The following is a 16,499-nucleotide window of genomic DNA, read 5'->3' as shown; positions in this document are numbered from 1 at the left end:
CCACCTCAGTTTGGATCCAGTTTTATGCACACCAGTCCTGACCCTGCTCAAATGGGATCATTCCAGTCGAACTGCCAAGCCAGGTCCTTCCTGAACTGGAACACAAGCAACCCAGGATCGGTTTCACCCTTGTAGTGGGCTCATCAGCAAGGTGTATTTTGTTTCTAGTGACGCAGTATGCATGGGACCCATGTCTGGGCAAACCCATTCCACTCAGAGATACATAATAAAGTATACAAAAAGTCATGGATGGAATGCTTGGATCAATCTCAGCCATCGATAACTACTCTGGCCGCATCTCAGTCCATCGTTATTTTGCACACCATGCCACCTCAGTTTTGATCGAGCTTTAGGCAAACCAGTCTTGACACTGCTCCAGTGGGAATAGTCCAGCCCAAACTGCCAAGCCAGGCTCTTCCTGAAACGGAGCACAAGCAACTCAGGACCGTTTCTGACCTTGTTATGGACTTGCCAACCAGGTATAGCTTGGTTCCAGTGACACAGTGTACACAAGACCCACGTCTAGACATACCCGTCCCACTTAGGGCTTCATACTAAAGTATGCAAAAAGTGATGGATGTGATGCTTGAAGTAATCTCAGCCACTGATAATTACTAAGGACTGCATCCCAGTCCATCGTTATTTTGCTCACTATGGGCCAGATGTAGGAAGCGAAATAGCGATCTCAAATGCTGAAATTCGCAGAATATCAATGTTTGCAACCGCAAAATAGCCCTGTGCAATGTAGAGAGTGAAAAATCCAATCGCAAAATAAGGAATCACGAAAAACCAGGGAAGTCAATTAGCGATTCCTTATATTGCAAATTTGACCAACCGAGTCCTAAATTGCGTCTTGCAAATTGCAAAATCGCAAATAAAATATCGCAAAGAAATGTATGAAAAATCATAAATAGCGATTTCACCCAAAATCGCAATTTGCGAGTTGCAAATTACCACCAACTCAAAGTAGGTGGTAACCAGGTGCACTGCATATAAACAGCCCCAGAATGCATCACTTTTCACACAATGGCAGCCCTGTATGTCATAGCAAGGAGGATGCGGATGCAAGCAGCAGCACAGAGGATTAGGAGGATACAGGAATACATATACAGAGTGCGCATTACCCTGTTCCAACTGACAGAAGAAGAAATACATGAGAGGTACAGGCTTCACTCCACTACCATCCTAGACCTGATACGTGACCTGCATCCAATCCTGGAGCATCAGATACGCGGGCGCAAGCAATTGCACCACATGTGCAGGTCCTGTGTTCCCTGAACCTACTTGCATCAGGTAGTTACCAGGGGGTGATAGCTGTAACTGGAGGGGTCTCACACCCCTCCTCAACACCTTCCTGGATGCCATGCTTCAAAGAATGCACCATTACATCCAGTTTCCCACCACACAACAGGAACTGCATAAGACCAAGATGGATTTCTATCAGATGGCTCAATTTCCACATGTCATTGGGTGCATTGATGGGACACATATTGCAATCTGTCCCCCCTCTGCTACTGAGTACGTATATCGCAACAGAAAATCATATCATTCAATCAACGTCCAGGTCATTTGTGATGTGTCACACATCATAACTGATATAGTATCAAAATTCCCAGGAAGTACGCATGACTCCTACATCTTCAGGCATAGTGGAATCCATACACATCTGACTGGGGGAGAATTTGGAGAAGGATACCTGCTAGGTAAATGCATGTGACACACTAATGTATACCTTGGATGTATCTGTAGTTGCCTGTGATTGATGTGTCATCCTTTCCCATTTAGGTGATAGCGCATATGCGGTGCGTGCATTCCTATTCACCCCATTTCTCAACCCATCTACCCCAAGTGAGAGGTGATACAATGCTGCCCATAAGTCTACGCGGAATGTGGTGGAGCGTACAATTGGACTCCTGAAGAGCAGGTTCCGCTGCCTCCACAAACGTGGAGGGGCACTGCAGTACCACCCCGAGATATGCTGCAAAATCATTGCTACCTTTGCCATGCTATAAAACCTGTCCACAAAGAAGGGAACCCCAGTGGAAATCACAGATTCGGACTCAGAGGATGAGGAATGCCCATGGCCACATCAAAGAGCAGCAGGTGTTGTAGGAGCTGCAGATGGGAGACATAGACGTGCTGAGATCACATGCAACTATTTCTAAGCGAGTATTGACACAAAGCTGATACTAATATTTGTATAACAGTGTTTTATTATCCTTACATCAGGCAATATGTATGCACACCGCCTCACAATACTGGCCTCTGTGTGCTTTGAGTTGCCCATCATGGCATGTCAACACTGCATGCACATTGACAACCCCTTTCATTGGATCACATGGGTTACCTCACCCATCAGCAAATGTCAGCCACAGCATGGACTTATTTCCTGCGCCCATACCCAGCAGTGCTTCGCTCAGTGTGCACACTTCCCTCCCTTGACTGTTCTGCTGATGGCCCTTACCTTGCACTACGCCGTCTGGGCTCAGCGACAGGTGGAGTAATGCTGCTGCGGCTGGTGGCCTCCTCACTGTCTCCACCATCCCCAGACCCTGTGGCAGCTATGTTGGCAGTCTGGAGCAGTTAAACAGCACTGGTGACCTGCACCAACCCCCTAGCAACATCCTGGCTGCAGTGGGCCATTTTCACTTGCATGGCAACTGTGCGTCTGCTCAAGACAGCTGTAGCATTGCATAGGCAGCTGACCGCCTTTGTGTATCCATCCATGCCCTGTTTTGCACGGCGCCTTGCTCCACATTCACTCTGCATGTTTCTGCATAACTGCTGTACTGCCACAGTCATGTCCCTCATGCACTCTGCATTGGCCCTATGACCCTCAGCAACAGTGGTGTTCAGTTCATTAATGCCCTCCTTGATGTCCCTCATGTTTTTGTTCAGAGACACCACCTGCCATTGCATTAATCTCATTGTTTTCATTTGCAGTCGCTGCACCTTCACCATGATGCCCTGAAGACCCGCAAAGGCACTGGATTCCTCACCCTGCTCAGACAGACTGTGTGGCCTTGGTCTGCGTCGGAGACCACTGGTGTGGCTATGCTGCATGGGTGACTGTCGGTCAGGAGACTGTGCTGGCTCTTCGGGCATCATCTGTGGAGCTATCGGGGTCTCCTATGCTCCCCCCTCCATCTCCTGTAGTGTTTCCACAGTGTACCTCCTAGGTCTTGGTGGGGGTGTAGGTGTGACATCTGTGGTTGTCTGCGACTCTTCCTCCCCAATATTTTGTTGCCCAGGTGCCTCATGTGTCTCCCTCTCTTCTGCCTGTGGCGCAGGTGCGCCTGTGGATACAAGATGTCCATTTACTGACTTTCCTTGAAGCATTTGTATTACATTAAATTTACATGATTTGCTATTCACACTAACAGTTGTCCGCTTGGTAATTGACTGGTGTGAGACCCCTGCGATTGTGTTCACAAATGTCACTGCTATGCTATATGAGTTTTGGGACTACATCTCCCATGATGCATTGCTGGTTGTTATCAAAATGTGGACTGGAGTGGAATTCTAACCTGCTCATGGGGGATTGGGATTGGGGATTGGTGAGGGTGAGGGTTCAGGACAGGCTGTGCATGCATCTTACCTTGTCTGGTGTTGTCTCGGGCTGAGCTGTCCACGTCTCCTATGCCACTTATGCTCTCCGGCTGGAGGGTGGACTCCACCAAGTCATCCAGGGGTGTTGTTGCAGGCTCGCTGGATGATCTGCCACCTGTCTTTTTGGCGTGCTTCAGCCTGTCTCCTTCGCCCTGGAGCGCAAGTCATACCAGCGCTTCTTCAGGTCGTCAATGGAGCGCTGTGTGACCCCAATGGCATTGATCTTGGCTTGTATCTCCAGCCAGATCTTTCTCTTCTGCGATTCAGGTACATGCAGTGATTTCTTGCCAAATAGTTGGTCATGGGTCTTCACCACTTCCTCAATCAGGACCTCCAACTCCTTTTTACTAAACTTGTGCTTCCTTTTCCTTTCTGCAGGCTCCTTTCCCTTCTTCTGTGTGCCCATCCTGTCAGTTGGTGTCTGCCTGAACACTCCTGTGCAGCTCCTGGGTGTGTGCTCCGGCTCTGTGCCTCTCCCACAGCCTCAGGCACTCAGAAACAGCATGGGTGTGGCCACTTCCTATATGTGATGTCATAAGGAAGCACCTGGTTGGCAGATTCGCTAATTTGCGATTTTTTGAAATTTAGATTTTGCAAATACAGAATCGTTATTTGCGATTCGGTATTCAGGATAGCGAGTTTTAGGGAATCGCAAATTATTTGCGATTTTTTTGCAACATAGCTGTTTGCGATTTCTTAATAGCGATTCGGTAAAAATCGCTATTAAGGACTCGCTAAACTGATTTTACCTACATCTGGCCCTATGCCACTTCAGTTTGGACCCAGCTTTATGCTCACCAGGGTTGACCATGCTCCAGTGGGAACAGTCCAGCCTGAACTGCCAAGCCAGGTTCTCCCTGAACTGGACCACAAGCAACCCAGGACAGGTTTCATGCTTTCTATGGGCTCAGCAGCCAGGTATAGCTTGTTTCAAGTGACACAGTGTGCACAGGACCCACATCTGGGCATACCTAGCCCAGTTAGGACTACATCCTAAAGTATACAAAAAAGGATGGATGGAATGCTTGAATTAATCTCAGCCACTGGTAATTACTTTGGTCCGAATCCCAGTCCATTGCTATTTTGCACACCAGGCCACAGCAGTTTGAATCGGGCTTTATGTATATCAGTCATGGCCCTGCTTCAATTGGAACAGTCTAGCATGAACTGTAATGCTCACCTGTTGTTTTCGCAGGGGCGAGATGCAAGGTAAGAAGCAAGTTTCCAACTTTCCACACCCACCCATGCAGGCCCAACAATGTCAAAGCCACACGGTGGAAAAAGGTAAAAAGGGGAAACAAAACAAGGATAGAAAAAGAAAGACACGTCAACGACTTGCTTCAGGTAAGGATATTCTCATTGAGTGGTCTTTATGTGGTTCCTGTAATGGAGAAAAAGTTATAGGTATTACCTTGTATATGTTACTGGTGTGCACGTTTTACAACCAATTAGTGCGATCCTACTAGATATATCTACCTGTGTAAAGTCCCTCTTCCATCTATATATAATCAGTTGTATCACCCATATGAGGAAGATTTAAGCATTAGGTGGATTCATAAGTAAACAGTGGGCCATATAAAAGGAATAATCTAAATATAACTGACCTAACGAGATGTTCAGAAGCCCTATGTTTTTATATCCATTTTAAAATCAGAGAAAAAAACAAAAAATATAGTCTCCCTTAATGGATAATGATAATGAGGGTAAAAAAAATACTAAGAAAAAATACACAAAAATGTGTAGGGCTTAAGTACAATGAAAAATTAACCCCTAAAAAGTCAGGAGGCTAATTTATAATTATCTTGTTCTTACAGTCATCAACCAATGTCAGCAAGGTAGCAGGATCTCCATCCTCCGTGGAGACATACAACAGATAAGTACATAATACATAGATGTAAGTATATAGCAAAATGTTACTGAATTTAACAATTTGGATTCTTTACAGCGGTTTGTAATTTCATTTGTTTCAGCAGGTGAAACACAAAGGTCCTTGTGGCACCAGAGAAGAAGAAAAAATTCAGGAGGAGAACAACGGAAATCTACACAGCAGAAACTTGACGAGGGAATGCCGACCCACGTCTGAGAAACCCGGAAGGAAATAAGGTAGGTGTCACATGGGGCAGGGCGAAAGACCCGCACGCGTCGACTGGAGCACAAGACACTCTTCCACCCTGCTCGACTTCCTTTTTTCTTTCTTTCCTCTGCCCCTCCCGCTCACCCAATTGGGAGCGGAGCAAGCCAGACATGAACTGCCAAACCCTTTCCTTCCTGAACAAGAACACAAGCAACCCAGGGCCAGTTTTGCCCTTGTTATAGGCTTATCAGCTGGGTTTCGCTTGGTCCAGTAATGCAGTGTACGCAGCAGCCATGCCTGGACATACCCAACCCACTTAGGCATACATACTTGACCCACTTAGGTATACATACTAAAGTATACTTAAAGTGATGGATGATATACTTGAATTAATCTCAGTCACTGGAAATTACCCGGGCTGCATTTCCACACCATGCCACCACAGTTTGGACCCAGCTTTATGCAAATCAGTCTTGACTCTGCTTCAATGCAACAGTTCAGTCCGAACTGCCATGCCAGGTCCAAGCCAGGCCCTCCCCGAACGGGAACATAAGCAACCAAGGACCTGTTTCGCCTCTGTTATGGGCTTATCAGCCTGGTAGAGCTTGGTTCCATTGGCACAGTGTGCACTGGACCCACTCCTGAGATACACGTCCCAGTTAAGGCTACATACTAAAGTATACAAAAAGTGATGGATGGAATGCGCAAATTAATCTTTGCCACTGGCAATTATTCTGGGTCACATCGCCCTCCATTGTTATTTTGCACACGTGCCACCAGGTAAATGTTTGGTCACTAAGCCCTGCAGTGAGACCAGAGGCTAAAGCCCTCTGACTCACAGCATCTCGATCCTTGAACAACTCCACTGAGAATAGACACACCGAATAATTAAAATATGTAAACAACTCCTCAATGTTATCAGGTAATGACAACTCACAAATCCTTTTCTGCAATGATGGTTTGAAGGGATTCTTTTCCGCCTATGATAACCAAGATCAAATGTCAGCAAAAGAAAATTCCATTCTGATATTATTACAGTACACATCTCGCTGCCCTCCTGTCATGCTGGAAAATTGCAGCACCGCCAGGGCTGTGCTGAATCGCAGACAGAAAATAGATTGGGGTCACAGAACAGTGACCTTCAAATTCCTCTCCTCACAATCTGACCTACCCCATGACATCACCACTCATTAACTTCACCTCTTCCTAATTACCCACTCTATTGGAGCCGGAAGTGGCCCTCGCTGAGGACTCATAGACCCCGGTTCCAACATCTTAGGAGCTTCTGGAGGAGGACTCAACCCCCCTACTTTTCCTTTAGATACAAGGTAAGCTAAAGTGTACATGAAGTCATGGCTATTCCATGCCTAATTTTACTTCCCCAACCCCAATGGGGTACGCTTCCTTAAATGCTTAAAAAATATATTGCAAATTGAAAACTGAGCTATAAGTGCCTAGCAACATTGCTACCAATTGTTATATGTAGGGCCACTGGAATTATGCGGCAAGGTAGGATCAGATTACGCAGCAGGGTTGAGTAAATTATGTGACAGAAAAGGCAAATTATGTGGCATTCTGCTGCACATTTTGTAATAGTGAGAGTAGGGGTATAAGCATATGTTCCTCCCTTCAGTCGATCTGTTTTTTCATTCCTCTATTTTGTGACACAACACAGTAGTCCAGTTAAAGTTTAATGAAGGAAGATATTTTATTTTCATTTATCACTTTTTAAAGCCATTCCACTCGTTTTTTTAATCATGTTTTATGGCTGGATGTTATACAGTCTATTGGACACATTTGTTGCTGGGGGCTTCGCAGGCAGCAAGAGTGGAAGTTGGAGAGTGGAGCTGGAGCGACGTGCGGCATGGAATGCATTGTGAATATTCTTATATGCTACAATGAAAAAATCTGGAATGTATTTCCAATAGACTGTATGACTTCTGAATATCACAAACTAGCCTTGAGAAAGCCCTGGCTCAATCTGCCACATAGGGCGAAACATGTGTCGGCTGTCCCCTTTTTCTTAACATCCTGCCATAAAACATGATTAAAAAACGAGTGGAATGGCTTTAAAAAGCACCCTACAGAACTGAAAACCCAGGATGCCATCCCATCCTTGTGCACCAAAATGAGGAGCCACAAGCTAAATAACACCACCAAACCCCCCCAGGAGACAGCATTCACTTCCTGGAGCCCCATACCACAGACATGCTGCACTCCTCCCCATCTATAGGGTCCTCAGTGTGGTCCAGAAAACCAATGTTTTTCTGCCTAAAGGCACAGCCACCACACACCTCAGAGGTCAATGATAAACTCACGAGTGGCACCCAGAATGGCCCCAAAACCCTACACACCTTCAGATCCGAGCTCAGTGACCTAGTATGGTAGTGGCCCCAGTTTCCAACCAGACGCGTCTTGTGTGATTTACCGTAGAAGATGGGCAACCCAAGGAAATGCTCCGCAGAGCAACATTCAACTGCCCCACGACCACCCACACCTGTTGACGAGTCACCTTCTTGGACGCCAGGCAGTCCCCCAGTGGCTGTGACACAGTCTCGCCCTTTTCCTGGGTGAGCCTAGAGGCATCCATCAAGGGGCTCAATTCCAGTCTCTAGACGTAGCTCGGCCACAAGCCTATTCAGCGCCCGGGGTAATCTCGACAAAGGGTTGTAACAACATTCCCTTTTATCACCTGGAGAAGTATGGCACCCAGGCTGCTACCCAGCTCAGATGTTACCCTCATTGAGCTAAACAAAGGATCATGATTCTTGGCCATAATACTCATAGTGCAGCATCATGCAGCACTCTAGAAATGCTTCAGTAATGGCAGGGGCACTGCCATAATCAAACTATCCGTACATACGACTCTGGCAAAGCCAGACTCATTCTGTAGACAATGGTAAATGCCGCCTGCCCAGCAGGAGTTTGGCTGACTACAAAAGGCCAAGGGGCATATCATCAAGGGGCTGTGATATAATTATCGCCGCTTTAGCGTCCATTTTCGGACGAAAAGCGGCGATAATTATATCGCACTATCATCAAGGTCTCCTTAGCGTGTGAATTTATGCCTCAGCGCCCGTTTTCTGAACGCCCAGCATCGCAACGCCGATTTGATTCAAAGTGGGCATATCTCTATAAAATTACGTGGGAAATGTCGCTAACACGACTTTCTCCTATCATCAATGTAGCCGCTAACCCGCTTAGCGATGACAAAAGTAGTGCTAACCACGCTTATCGCTCCTTTTTTTACGCCTGCTTTCAAGTCGACTTAGCCATGATACCCTATGTGAGGTGGATTGTGAGGATGAATCCACCCTGCCCTATCATCAACGATTTGCCTAGCGCTATGCGATTATCGCTGGATTTCCAGTGATAATTGCACATTTTGCAGCTATCGCTGGGTTATATATCGCATTGGAGGTAAGCGTTGCTGATAGCGCGCTATCTCGGCTATATAATCCAGCGATAGCCGGCGATAATTATCCTTACGCTAAGCGTGCTTAGCGATAATTATCGCTGGCTGTTGCTGATATGCCCTTGGATAGGAACTCCAATTTCGCTGCATTCTGGCAATGTTGAGTCAGAGGTATTTCCTTACCAGAGTCCATCTAATTACCTCCACCATTTGGAAAGCTACCAAATGCCAGTGGTCAGTACCCAAGCCCATTGTTCGTCCCAAACAAAACTGAAAATGTGACAACACACCAATAAAGGCAATCGCACCGCTAAAAATGGGAGCATTGGACCAGGGCCAAAAGGGGCCAAACCTTGGAGACTGTTAAAGCTGTTTTTGAAAGAAATGGCCATCCACAATTCTGATGTGCTAGTACCCCCTCCCCCTGAGCCACATGGAAACGGAACCAAACAGAAAGGAGGACACTTGAGAATCATTGTGTAGGGCATACATTCTGATAAAATGCAGCCTGCAGCTCCATTGGCCTTTCAATCACTTGCGACCAAGGGATGTCACCCCCCCCCCCACCCCATAGCAAATTAACAACAGTTTTTGTGGCTTACCTGATCTGAAAAACAAAAAGGGGGGCTAACATGGCCCTAGCTAAGACTGCTAACATCACATACAGGCATTTGCGAGATAGCTACCCGGCCTTCATTTCCCTTCGTACCCTTGCTGCTTGGAGCACGAATAGAGAATGCAGTCTTAACTTCCCAAGGTTTCTTACTCTCTGGCGGGGGGAGTACCCCAAGCTCTCTTCAACTGCACTCCTGCTTCGTGAGCCTAAGGGAATCTGTCAATAGAAATGGCAATACGTGACTTGCTCCCTCTCACCATAGCTATAGACTATCCGCCCCAGCCCCCAATCCCTTGCAGATGCTGATGACCCTAGGACCCCTGTTGCATACCCAGGCCATGCCGTACGGCTGGCAACCAAGCAAGACTGTTGAGCCAAGCACGGGAAGGCTCATGCGTACTATAAAAGTGCCAATATACATGCCCAAGTTATAAATTGAATGGTCCAGGTGGACAAAATGTGAAAGAATTAAGGCATAATAATGAGGTAACTGTGCAGATACAAACCCTAAGTTGCTAATACATGACAGTCACTGCATCTTAGATCTCTTCTTCACATGAAGGCAGTCACAGGAGAGCCTTACATTTGGCAGCAGGTACCTAAACAAACGATAGTTCAAGTATAGCATCTTCAACTACACCCAGAGGCGTGTAGTTATACACTTATGCAATTAGCTGACTACAGGGAACAATAAAAGTGAGGGCCATTATTGAATGCTTTACTAGATTCAATAGGCTTGGTGTGTTCCTGTAGACAGTTTAGGTCAGTAAAGGCTACTGTCTGCGCATAAACGAATTGACATGCTTTTAGCATGGAATCACAAGCTCGGTGTTAATCACAATAAAAGTCATGGCACAACATCTGGTTAGAAGGACGAGCCATAAATCCTACGGGTGTACTGCCACTTGCTTGGCCATTGAGCGCCTGCGTAAGGGACTTGGGCTGTTTATTCACCTCAGCTGGAAAGAAAGGGAGTAAAAAAATCTAATCCTAATGCTAGCCTTAAATCTAAAACATGTGTTAGGCTTAAACTCTACAACATTCTGACTGACCCTTGCGACTCTCATCGTAAAAAATATCCACACTATTTTCATATTACAAGTTACATAAATTAAATAAAAGAGCTTTAAAAGTCAAACATGATTATAGGTTAAGACTTAACATTCCACGAATAATAGCTTTATACTTGACAATCCATCAGATACTGTATAATCTGCTGATTTCAACCAAAAAATATTTTCTAGCTGAAACTGATAATAAGTTTCTAAAAATGCGGCTCTGCGTGTTTCCGCTCGGTGGAGGCCCTTTCAAAGGTTTCCTGGTCACCTTTCAATTGCTTATTGTTCTATCTGAGTCTGAAAGTGGTACTAATAAAGTGAATCCCTTGCCCACTGATGTGATACTATGACAAGATGAGCCGCATTACGCTGCATAATGCTTCTTATAATGCGGCATTATTTCCTTAAGCCTGCAGTATAATTAGGTCTTGTTGCATGTTTCTTGCGGCCGTGGCTTCAAACCATTTTGACAACGGTGGATGTATTTTCAAGAGTTTCATAGGCCGATGTGTCCAATGCATTTAATGAGGTGTTGGAGCCTGTCCCGCGCTCGAACATTCCGGTATGGACAGCTTCCTTTAGCAGCCATTGCAGAGGGTTGCTGGGATCTGTGCCCCTTGACCCTTCTCCTGACCTTTCTCGGCAGGAGTGGAGCCAGCAGGCCTGGAGTGCATTGTGTCACCTTATTATCGCTTTGTACCCCCCTCTGCGGGCACACGCCCGAGTGTTCGATCACACCTTGCAGCCGCAGCCCCCGCAGAGGTCCCCCTTGGAAAACAACCCCCCTCGGACCAGTCACGACTAGCAAAGACAACAACGGGCTGGCTCTTAAAATGCAGGCTGACAGAAAAAGATGGGAAGTCCTAAAAACCATGACATCCTTGCACAACGAAGGGTATACGTACCGACTACACGCGCCAATGCCTGCGCGAGGCTATAACAGCGTGCAGCATCCCACGTACAGCCGCTGTGTTTCTCATGAATTGCATCTAACCCGGGGCCTTCCAAATAGATATTAATCATACTCTGAGTAACACCTCACAACGAGAATGTCACTCCCTTGCAATGTTTAATAGAGAGGCAAAACGTGTTTGCAGTTCTGTGCTCAACCTTTCATGTCAAAGGTGCTTAAGAACATTTTGAACAGAAGCGCCTTCACAAGAAAGGCAACTTATTAGCTTAAATTTAAATTATAAAAATACACTCAGAATGGAAACATTGCATTTCTAAATGTGAGTATGCAGTGTACGACTGGGACGGAAAATGGGCCCAAGCAGCAAAATAAAATTACCTCTGGTTAGCGAATTAAAAGTGAACCACGTTTGCAACCGGTGGAGGTTTGAACTTGTAAAGTCAAGCTGTATATAGGTTTTGCAAGTTATGGGCGACTGAGGGCATTTCTGCTTGTTGTAGGCAATGTTTGCGGTAATATCAGAGAAAGAAATCATCAGTAAAACCCATCCCACCAGACCATAAACAGGTGGACAAATAGCCAACAAAAACACTAGCCCGCACACTGACCTGGGAGGCCAGCGTTTCTGGCATTGGTATATTGCCCTACAGTCCAGTCGATCCTGTGGATATGTCGACTAAGACAAACATCTTTTGGAGACCTTACCTAATCAGCTACATTTCCTTCTCAGACTCAACAGTGTGAGACCACTTAGCTATATAAATACAGACTATCCCCCAGAGCATGCAGCAAACAATCATTTCAAATCTATATTTCCGTGCATATTGTGCACAATCAATACCATATTTAGATCTGGCTTGCCAGTACAGCTATCGCCTGACCTTATGTGATCAACAGTGAAAGAGCTTTCAGGAGTACTACACAGAGAGTGACTACGGTTTCGCAAGGGTCGGACTGGGGACAAAAATGCGGCCCTGGCTAAAAGCCGCCCGCTTCCTTTGTCTCCTTGTGCCATCACTCTCTTTCTATCCATCCATTCTCTCTTTCTCTTCCTCATTCTCTCTTCTCCCTCTCTGATTACTTTTTAGGTCGAGCCTAGCGCAGCGCGCATTTGCTGCCCTAGGAAAACGACCTCTTGGAATCACTCTGGACTTTTCACATGCTTGTGCGTGTGTGTTTTTTTTGGAGCATTTTTCTATTGGGCTTTGCGTGCGTCTTTGTAAAAAGACAACACGCAATTGGGCAAAGGCGGGTGCATGTCCCACCTTTCCCAGGAAATGTATCCGCCCATGGCCTACAGCTTGTGGTTACGAGCAGCGGCACGCAGTGTGACATCTGTTATGAGTCAGATTTCACACGACCGCGCGCGCACCACTCGCAGGACACTGCAGCTGCATTCCTTGCATCCCACAGCGTTTTGCCTTCGGGAGCGAGCAGCTGCAGTGCCTTTTGAAGGTGCTTTAGAGATTTTGACTGAAACTCTACAATACTAGAGTAAGGAGGCACCCATGCTGAGATTGACTGCCACAGCCTTCACAAAATAATGCCAGTTTAAGGCCTCTGCTCCTTCCAAGAGACTTGACTGGATTTAGCCGCAATCACACCACTGATCTTTAGTTTGAACAAAATCCTGTGTGCAGATCACATGCAAGGTTGTATCTGAAGCAGAGGAAAGAATGCTCCAAGGCCCATGAAGGCAGGATATGTTCATGTGCACTGTCACTCCATTTTTTTTTTTTATATCTTTATTGCATTTTATCTTGTATTATACAGTTATAACACATTATTACACATATTAAACTTTCAATAAGAGAAATGCCGCCATGGGTCTGTGCACATAAGGTCGGGTGTACCCATCTAGTAATTATTACAAAACTCGTATCTGCAGCGCACGTAGTGGTATGCATGTATAAGGTGTCACAAGTCCTAACTGCATACTGATCCGATTGTCTCTATTGACATATCAATGTATGTATCCCGTGTATGCACCACTTAATCGGATGCTGTCAGTGTGCAGTAATATCAGGTGTCGGAAAGATACTCATTGCATTCCTAGTACCTCCTGAGACTCAGATCGCATTTCCACATGTGTAATATGTGCACATAATAGTAAGTAATGCTGGATATCAACTTTTTTCCCCCCAAGTTTTTGATTTGCAAAATATGAACTACAGCTAAAAGAAAATAGAGGGGGGAAGAAGAGAGATATTAAATGCCAGATGTGCAATGAAATCGTTAGGTGAGTGGGCATCCAAAGTAAGCTGCTGCTAATCTGGAGTGTTTGTAATGAGTGCTGGCTGCACTTTCTATACTAATCACAGTCATGTAGATGCCGGGGCAACTTATGGCTAAATATGTGCCTACTGAATGTCACCAGCCTGTGTGGTTGTGATCTAGCTCGGCAGTTACAGTAGAAAGCAGCGCCATACATGGCATAATGTACTCATCGACCGAAACTTCAAGCAACCTCACCTGTCTGTTGTATGGGAGGTGTATGTGGCATAGCTTGTGGATTTGTAAGGGCTTTGAGAATCTCATCCCAGGATTGTGCTATGGGGTACTTCCACAGCCCCGCCGTTTCTTCCCTGTGCAGGACGGTGCTTTCCGCCTGTGCCCATACCTTTAGGGATTTTTTTCCAACTAAGTATTTCAAGGGGATCCTCATGCTTCCATCGTTTAGTAATTAGTCGTTTTGCAGTGATTAGGCCTAGGTCGTGAAATCTGGAGCTTACCTTATTAGCTTTATTGCGAGTATAAAATCCCAGTATACAAACCTCCCACGTGTTAGGTACCTGAGTGTTAGTGTAGTTCGTGAGTGTCTCAATTATAGCGCGCCAGTAGGGCAGTAGTAGGGGGCAGGACCACAACATATGTAGGAAGTCGGCATCTGTAAGCCGACATCTCGGACAATTGGAAGTGGTGATGTTGAAATATTTGTTAATTTTGTCCGGTGAGAGGTACGCTGTGTAATATGTACGTTTGTATGAGTTTAAACCGTGAGTTGCGTGGTATGTGCGTGGCGCTAGTTAAGACACGTTCCCACTCTTTATTCGTCCAGGGTCTACCTCTGTCCAATGCCCAGCGTGTTCGAAGACTCTGCGGTGGTTTCAATACGTGCACGAGTAAGGCCTGTACCAGCCAATGGACTACATGTGAACCCTCCCCCATGACATGTAGGTACTGCATCAGCTGGTGTGTTGGCAGCTCAGCTGTCTGGTCTCCCCATGCTAGCGTCAACGTCTGTACTATAGCTGCATGTAGGAGAAACTGTCCCGCCGGTATACCACTATCTGCTGTCAGGGTTGCAAAGAGCACAAGAGTACCATCTACATACAGGTTCCCCAAAGTTTCCACCCTAGCCTCATGCCAGGCTGACAGTGTTGCATCTGTCACTGTGCCTCCACCTCTGGGTGTCCCTATGAGTGGCAGTATCGGGGCATAAGGGATCGTGGCTTTGGTGAGCTGCAGGCTTCTCCGGAAGCATCTGTGAGCCAGCCAAATATGGTCCTGTTTCGGACAGGGAAGTTTTGCCAGTGAATGAAACAAACTATATATTTGGGACTGCGTCCACGGGAGTGACTTGGTTGCTGTATCTGATAGATTCCTGCCACATAACCATTTTGTGACCCATTGTAGCAGGGCAGCTAGGTAGTAGAGTTCCAAATGAGGAACTGCTAAGCCTCCTTACTCAGGTGGCGCATATTATTTCTGCAGTGCTATTCTGGGCCTTCCGGTATTCCAAATTAGTCCGCGAATCAAGCCTTCCAGTTCCCGAAACATACGCACCGGAACATACACAGGCAGGTTCGTGAAGTAATACAGTAGTCTCGGTAAGACTATCATTTTGACTGAGGTAATATGACTCATTACATTTAATGGGAGGGTCTTCCAGAACTGTATCTGTGCCCTAATAAATGAGATGGCGCGCACCAGATTGCCATCTAATATATCCGCTGGGGACCTATATATGTGGACTCCTAGATATCTGAACGTAGTCGGATACCAAGCAAGTGTAGTTCCGTTAATGATTACGTCAGCCTCCACCACGTCGTTTAGGAAAGAGTAAACACCCGACTTAGCCCAGTTTACTCTGAGTCCCGATACTGCTTCAAACCTACGAAACAATGTAGATATAGCTGGAGGAATAACATGTAGATCTTTGATATATAACAGCAGGTCATCCGCATATAAGGAATCTGCATGATGTCCGTCCCCTAGAGGAATGCCCCATTCCGTACCGCTCTCCCGAAGCAGGACTGCCAGTGGCTCCATAGCCAGGGAAAATAGTGCACTGTCACTCCATTCGGCTGACAGGAGCTACACCGAGCGGGTGTTTGTTAAGTGGCGCAAGGAGGCTCGTCATGTACCAGCCCTGGATCTGATACTCAGTACCCTGTCTCTTCCTTCACGGCCCGTGGGATCTTGCACTGCCCACCACTCGCCTTATACAAGATGGAGCTCGCGCCAGTGTCTGCGTCACCCCCAGGCCTGTGCCTGCCCACCGCGCTGCCCCCCTCTCAAATCCAGTCACTCGATATACTGCTGCGCTGGCGACTGACTCTTCCTTTCCTCTCTTTTAATTTTAAATATCTTTTCATAGCTTTGCACAAGTGTAGTCGCCTTGCCTACAGAGTTAATGTACATACCTGGCAGGCCCGTAGGTTTAGCGGCAGGCTTGGGATAGAATAAGTCTTGTGTAGTCTGACACATGACTGACTCCGGCCCAGTTCTGCGCTGTCTTGAGAAGCGCCCCCTTGTGATGCGTTCTCTTGAAATGAATTTCGCCTAAATTACTTCTGCAAACACAACATCCT

This window comes from Triturus cristatus, chromosome 6, assembly GCF_964204655.1.
Source record: "Triturus cristatus chromosome 6, aTriCri1.1, whole genome shotgun sequence".
Lineage (NCBI taxonomy): Eukaryota > Metazoa > Chordata > Amphibia > Caudata > Salamandridae > Triturus > Triturus cristatus.
Note: the sequence above shows the minus strand (reverse complement) of the source record.